The following is an 8,470-nucleotide window of genomic DNA, read 5'->3' as shown; positions in this document are numbered from 1 at the left end:
GGGGGCGGAGAGGGGGAGGTGGTGGGCTGCATGAGAGAGAGAGTCCTGACTGAACTTTTGCTAAGCTTAATAACACCTTTCCATGTATTCCACTATTCCCCAAGCCTTCCCATTACCATTTGCAATTTTAATATTGGAATAAGTTTGTAGATATGGTATGGAAGAAGGCGTGGCTTCTGCCTAGTCAACCAGATGAGCCCTTTATATCTACATAGGTATCATGTCCTCTTCCCATGTTGCACTGCCATGTTTCTACTGAAATGGACAAACCAAACTCTAGAGAGGGCCATTTCTGTTTTTTGTGAGTTTCACAGTCACTGTTGGTTCACCTATATGCTTCCAATATTTGCAACATCACCACTAGATAACACTAAGTTCTACATACTACACTTTTAATGCTGTTTCAAATTGTTTTGTTTTTTAGTAAATTGTAAGCTGAGTAAATGTAATATACATACAACATATACTAAATTCATCATGCTGACTGCCATATCTGCTCATTACTTCCTATATATGCACTGAAATAGATTTTAAAGATGAATTTCATAGTTAACACTGAATCAAATGACTTCTGGTTATATGAAATGGTTGCAAATATTGCGTGGAGAATCAAACCCCACACCTTTACACCTCTTTTAAAAAATAAATCAATATGGATTTTTAAAAAAAGTGTATTTTCTGTTATGGAATTTTTTTCCCTGTATGATTTAACCCCATCCTCAGTATCTGTTGTTTTGAAGAGAGAAAAAACTATATGAGGACAGTTAAAGAGCAGCTGGTTTGATGACAAAGAGTAAACAAAGACATCCGGATTGATCTCCTGAACATAACTGACAGCATGCAGCTATTGACAGAACTAGTTTGTAAGATAATAAAAAGAGAGGACAAAAAGATAAGTGAAAGGGAATAAACTATTTAATGTAATACACATATTTATATTTAAGATATTTTATTAAAGGAGATGAACGCAGCATGATGAAAGTGGTGTTAATTTGTACCAGTGGTCAACTGTGGCACTGTAACAAAAAGTAAAAGCAGAGTTGGACACAAGATGTAAAGGGGACAGAGCATGGTGTTTGTGCTTTTCATATATTAATGATAATATTACCAACAACAACATCAATACTAATAAGTAATATGGCAGTGAGAGTTGAAGCATACTTTTCTGGGAGTTTGATTCAAATATGTGGAGCAAAAACACAGAATCCTGCTTCTCCAGGTTGAGTTTTGACTCTAGGAACAGAAAACAGACCTGTTCCAGACCACCTGAGAAGTCTGGATGGTTCATAATGTAGCAGCAGGTGTATTTTGGCCCAAAACCATTCAGTGTTTTATAAACCAATAGCAGTATTTTAAGGTCTGGTTTTTGAGTGATGTAATCCACTTTCTGGGTCTTAATGAGGACTGGAGCAGTAGTGTTTTCATTTAGCTGTAGCTGTCTGATAGACTTTTCAGGGACACCTATAAAGACACTGTTACAGTTGTTGAGTGTGCTGTAGATAAATACATGGACATGATAAGACACAAGTCCTTTAATTCTTGATATATTCTTCAGGTTAAAGGACTTCATAATTGTCTTAATGTGGCTGTTGAGGTTCAGGCCCGAGTTCATGACGAGACATAGTTTGTGGTTTTTAACTATTTTTTTAACTTCTAACTTTAATTATCGATTGAAGCTGAGTGCTAACTTTAATCGTGGTGGCCAGATGCTCAGCCTACAATTGGAGATAAGGTGAACAAAAGAGGACAAAACAGTGTCTTGGGGCACGTCAGTATTAGTAGTAATGGTATCAGGTACCTCACCTCAAGCCTCACATACTGGGGTCTAGATGTGATGTAGTCCATGACCCATGCAACAGTTGTCTTGTTTTGTATGAGTTGTTGACACATTTATCATAGGTTCTAGTGTCACATTACTTTTCGCAACAGCATTTGAAGTGAGGTTTTCTGTCTTCCTGTACTGCAACATTAACTTAAACTTGAAACATGTCTGTTACTAAAGGAAAACCACACGTCTTCCTGTTAAGCTTGTAATGCAGAATGAAGGGGGAGGATATAAAAGCGTGTCACTGTCCAGCTATTCAAGCCATCTAGGCTGACATGCATGAGTCTAAACATGTATCATCAACCCACAGTAACCACACAGCTTTTATTTCTATAGAAACCAGCCACAGAAAATGGTTTCTGTACGTTTCTCCAACAGTATGCAGCGCTGTCTAAATGTATGCTGAAAAACTAAGCGGAAAATATCACACAATGCAATTGCTTCCAAACAGAACGGATGGTTACAGAGGTAACTGTGGTTCTATGAATGAAGGTCAACACGTGACCATATGGGTCACTCTCTCTGAGGGTGAGCTGTTTCAGGAGAAAATGTAGCAAATTAACACCTCCGCCCGTGGGCGCAATCAGAACCTATTGATACAGCTGCACAATCACCTGCTCACTCTCTTTTTCCCAACTGAGGCCAAACTAGCCTTCTGAATGACAATGCAAGCTGGCATGTTAACCATGGTTACCTCTGTAACTATTCGTTCCATTTCATATCTGGTCAATACGCCGCCGTATGGGTCAACAGTATAGCAAATAAGGTCAGGCAGGAGGTGTAGTGAGGCAAAAACACTGAAAGGGAAAAAGGTCCCCATAACAGGCCTGCTTGCAGAACAGCACAGGCTATTGATGAAGCAACGTTTAGCCTGTAGAACCTTGCAAAGGTCCTAGACTGGCCGCCGCACAAATGTTCTCCAAGGGAGCCCCCTTGAAGAGCGCCCAAGAGCCAGCTCTGACAGTGCCTGCAAAACCACTTGCAAATCCCATGATGGAACCATGCCTAGCCCCCTTCAAAAACTGGCTTATAATCTCCTACCTGCAATAGGGATGTGATGGTCAGATACAGCTGCCACATAGCCCCTTTAGGTGGACTCCATCAGTCCTAGCAAAAATAATGACTGCCTGTGTCCCACAAGAGACTGGGTTCCAGCAAAACTGTTTCCATCTGCCAGCATAAAGCATCATGGTAGAGGGAGCTCTGGCTGCCTGCAGGGTAGCCATAACAGCAGGACTCAAGCTGCAGGGTGGCTCCCATCTAGAGGCCAGACATACAGCCTGTAAATCCCTGGATTCTGGTGCCAGAGCTGTCCTTGAGCCCATGATAGCATGTCCAGCCTGACTGGGAGGCACCATGGGGTTCCTGCCAGCAGCCGCTGCAAATTCGCCATCCATGGTTGATGTGGCCAATCTGGGGCCACAAGCAGAACCCTGGCCTCCATCATCCCCACCCTGGCCATGGTTCCTGGTATGAGGAGAAAGGGAGGAAATACAACAGGGCCACTGGGCCGCAGGAGCATCTAGCCCCAATGTTCATGTTGGACCTGCTATGGAGTACCATAGAGGGCAAAGGGTGGTCTCCTGTAAGGCAAATAGGTCCACCTGGCCCTCTCCAAAGTGAGACCAAATGGCTTCCGCAATCTGTGGGTGAGGCCACCACTCCCCTGGCTTGGGGCTGCCCCTGGACAGGAGGTCTGCTGCCGTGTTCACTTCCCCCGGCAAGTAGATGGCCTTCAGGGACACACCCTGAGCATGAGCCCAGAGGAGGAGCTTGTGTGCCAAGTCGTGCAGGGGCCTCGACACAATCGACCATGGTCGGCCACCAGCCGACTGAGGTCTGGCCCCCCCAAGATGAGAGATGAAAATGAACATTGATGAAATGAACATTGGCCTGACCAGGAACCCCCTGGTGGCTGGCTGCGGCGACCTGGAGGCTGTAACTGGAAAGGACCCACAACCCCAATGCAAGCGTGAGGCTGGCACACCCCTAACGGAGCGGGTCAGCTCCCTCACCCAACGAGACTGTTCCAAGGCAACCTCACAGGGCGGGACAAAGACCTCTCCCAGCAATCCTGGTTGAACAGATTGGATTGTGACAGCCAGACTTGACAGCGTGACTGGACCATGGAGGCTATTGATTGGCCAAGGTCTTGGGCATGTGCACTGGTACCCCGCAGCAACATGTCCGCCGTACGGAGCATCTCAGCCATCTCATTACTCAGCTGAAGCTAAATCCTGCAGCAGGCCCTCCAACTAAAGCAGCAACAAAGAATTGGTGCACACCAGCCTGGCTGCCAAAGCTAAGGCATGATAAGCTCTGCTAGAGCTGGTTATCAGTGGCCCTGCAGCGCCTGTTAGAGAGATTTGCATCCCTGCCAGCCCTCGCCACAGCTCCTGCCAACATAGCAAAGGTGGACCCAACTTGGGGGGCTGTGAATGACTGTGTTTCAGCCTCTGCAATGTTAGCCAGTTGGGTACTCGGAAGGGCTGCAGAACTAGGAACCCCCCAAGAGGACTGCAGCTCAGACATGAAATCAGGAAAGGCAGGGAGCCCGACTGACCTGCGTCACTGTGAGCCCCTGTCAAACACTGAAGCAGCTGGTAGCAGAGCTTGGCAGACCAACACTGCATGTGCTGCTGCTCTTCTAATCACAGCCCTATCAGAAGGGTCCATCAGCTCAGGCTCTGAAGCCTGTGAAAAGCCATCCCAAATCTGAGAGCGACTGGACCTCCTGGGACTGGGGGTCATGCAAACCTTCCAAACTGTCTGTGTTCAAAACTCAACAACTCAACAACTCCCCTAAACATACATGCCCTGTCTATTTTCGACAGAAGCTATATGAAAGCCAGGTCAAGCTGCACAAAACTAGAAGAACTAGATAGAGCTGGGCAGGAAGTCAGACACAGAAACAGCATGTAGCATCTAGGCAATTTTAAACACTGTATAGACTCATAACCATTTCCACAATAAACGCAGTTTAAATAGACAAATAACGAAATCTACATTAAACAATGTAACCTGTTTAATCATAGTAGTAGCACAAAAATCTATCAAATCAATGAAATTTGAGCAGGTCAACCGCCTGGGATCCTGGTGTTTGGTGATCAAAGCTTTGCGTGATGAATGTCTGAGGACCTAAAACATCATCAGTATATCTTGTGTCCAGCAGTAACATATTTTTAATGAATAATATTAGAGCCCAACCGATAATTTTAGCTGATATTGTTGTTGCTTTGTTTGACTTCCTGCCCGCTTGACAGATTCGGCCATGGCACGTGGAGAAAATAGACCCAATGCCGAAATGATGGGGCAGCGGGGCAGAGCGTCATGGCGCTTCCTATGTGAACGACACCATTGATTAACATGGGCGCCGCACCTCGGCGCTTCACAGCTAATCGCGGCGCTTCCGCGTCCAATGTGAACCAGGCCTAATGCAGAAAATGATGCTTGGAGTGATTTGGACATGGTGTCATTACATCATTTGTCCACTAGAGTGTGCTCCAACTCCTTTGTTTACAATATTCTCAACACTAGTGATGGGAATTCCGCTGCTTTTGAGTGAACCAGATTATTTGACTCAGTTCATCAAGAAGAGCCGACTCTTTCAGCTACCAAGCAGTTCTTCATTAATTACTTCTTCTGGCTTTTATAATTCAGCCAAATGTATGTGCTTACATATCACTGTTTAGTATAAAAAATATTAATGTAAAACAACAGACATTACAATATTTTTATTAAACATTGTAAATTTGACTTAAAATGCAAAACAAATACCAGTCTCTCGAAATGAAAATATAATATTCGCTCTGCAGCAGCGGACCATGAGCTACTGCTGAAATAATAAATATTGCTAAAGATGACATTTTAATTTATTCTTTATATTTCTCAGTGTTTAACGATGAATAATGTTAAATATACTTCATTAATGTTACTTGTTAATAAAGCAGCCTTATGAGAACCATTGCACATATTGTGCAACATCAATGAACAGTCCACACTAGTTCACTATATCGGCCACCATATCATTCCACCCTAAAATCGGTAGTAGTATCAACAGTTTTCATTTCAAGTTTTTTCTCATTTTCATTTCTCATGTTTTTTACAAACAATATATTTTTAAACGTTATTGAACTTTTTTCCGTGGAGGAATGATATCAGAGACAAATTATTATTTAAATTAGAGTATTTTTATGTTTTAAAACTTGAAAAGTAGATTTTTAATAGCACTTTTCTGATATAAAGACCCGATGAGTCTTTCAAGCAGTCTACATTTAGTAGCATATTAAGTCAACACCAGCCTTTCATGTTTTCATAGCAGCTCCTTCCCCCAGGGTTATGCTGGGAAACCATAAGTACATAATGGCTTTGATGGTAATAGCACACTGTAACAGACACCATGTGAGAGAGCAGACAGTGGCTTATCACATTTACCTTTGAAGTTAAGTAACATTAGCACATCTTAAATCATCTTTTACTTAATTGTGAAAATAAACCAGCTAAAATGAATATTTTTATGAGATCAGCATCAATAAATAAATAAATAAATGAGCATGCACACACGGGGGGTTTAGGAGTTGACAAGATCCGCCCCCCACCCCCACCCCTAGCTCTGTCCCTGCACACACGAATTGGAAAATACAATGGAAGAATCAACAACTTGTCAACAATCAACAGTTTCCCCCCTCCTCCCTTCCTTATTGTGTTTAAACTCCGTTTCCTGACCTGGACTTCCCCCCAAAAGCGGTCATGAGGGCATATGAGGGCGAAAACAGGTACATGATTAGAGATCTTAATGTCATAATGCATTTTTAATGAGGGATGTCATTTATAAATAATAAATGAGATATAAGAGATTAGAGGAGGGAAGGGATACAGGAAACTGCATTTTAAAGTTTGGATAAATGTGGCTGAGACTGAACAAAAAGAAAGTAAGAGAGGTTCTAGCTTGAAGAATGAATAATTCAGAGACAGCTGCAAGCAGAGAACATTGATCTCGGTGGGAATACACATTTTATCTTCCTTATGTTGGACAGAGGCTCGTTATCAGTGGACAGTTAAACTGTAAAAAACCACCCCCAGAACATACAACAGATATTGACCTCATCATCATAAACCACAGCATAACAGTCATGGGCTGGTGGAAAGTTCCCTCTGATAAACCTACAATGTCAGGTTATAAGTTAAAGGAGGTTGAAATGTTTTGAGCTTTTGTCAAATGTGAATAATTTGGGAAGCAGTGTGAGTGAGTCAGTGGTAATTAATGCTTGTATGTAGCAGTTTTATGGTGGTCTCTGTGCTAATAACAGTCTTGAATCAACATTATGGATTTACTGTAGCTTAAAGAGCACTTAATATAAGTCAGGTCAGCCACAGTGGCGACAGCAACTGCTATTTAAAGATGGTGTGGCTGAGTAACACCAGAACATAAAACATTAAAAGCACAAAACAAGGTAAAGGTAAAAGCACAACAGCCTACCAACAGTACGTGACCAAAGATGATGTTTTGAACACACACAGAGCCAACTATCCTGGGGGTTGTCTAACTGGTTTTACAGAGCTGTTTTTGAAACAACATTTTAAGCTAAACTTTTGCATGAGCATACTGTATCAAGTTCTGCTTTGCCTGTCAGGTTAAGATCAGGTGTAAGTGCAGTTTTATTACTGAAATGAAGTGTCATGTGGAAGCTGATACATCTGTAATCTGAGAAATTTTGAACCCTTCCTCTTTGTCTGAAACTGTGATGAATGCACTCAAGAGAGCTGCTGTTTTACATGGCTTGAGAATTAAACATGTTATTGTATATGTTGTAGAGTATTGCATTGAAGTGATAACAACATACACAGAGTTCAGAACTCCAAAGCAAATTATCTTTTTAAAATCAACTTCAGCAGTACAGCGAGTATATGTGGAGTTCATGTCATTTGCCTCTTTTGTGAGGTATTATCACCCTGAACATGAGCTCCTCCTTGTGTCCTCTTTCCATTTCTCCATTCAGTGACATACAGACTGCATTCTCAAAAAACACAACGAATATCACTTTAAAAAATAAACTATGAATGCTGTGAGCCAGATTTCTTTATGTGTTGGTGTCAGAACAGGAAAACAATGTAAGCTGTTTAAAAGGATATACATAGTTACTGGTTCCCATTCTCATTTCTCCATCACAGTCAGCAGCACTCTCGTTTTTAAACATGTTTATTTTTCATATTTTAATTTCTTTTTGCGAGTTTTATACATTTATATTTTTACATTTCTTAAGATGTTTTTTTTCTTCTTTGTTTTTTGCTGTAGTTTTACATTTACCATTGCAGTTCTTTATTATAATAATATATTCCTATACAATACAAGCTTTACTCATATATAACATAACTTGATGCAATGACTTAAGCTGCAAATGAACTCATTGTGAAAAAGTAATAGTAGTACTGTAAATTACTACCTAGTTTATGTATGTATTTTTAAATAATACAGGCCAGTTTAAGTCATGATTTACAGGCTGGTTTACCAAGTTGGTCATTTCATTAGTTGGTGCAGCTCACTAACAACAACAATGATTTAAACAATGATTTGGGTTAATCGAAAGGAAATATATGTGAGGCCTCACATAGTAATACAAAAGGAAAGTGTGCTACAAGTCTAAA

This window comes from Scomber japonicus, chromosome 2, assembly GCF_027409825.1.
Source record: "Scomber japonicus isolate fScoJap1 chromosome 2, fScoJap1.pri, whole genome shotgun sequence".
Classification (NCBI taxonomy): domain Eukaryota; kingdom Metazoa; phylum Chordata; class Actinopteri; order Scombriformes; family Scombridae; genus Scomber; species Scomber japonicus.
The sequence above is the reverse complement of the archived record's forward strand: the minus strand, read 5'-3'. Positions refer to the sequence as shown.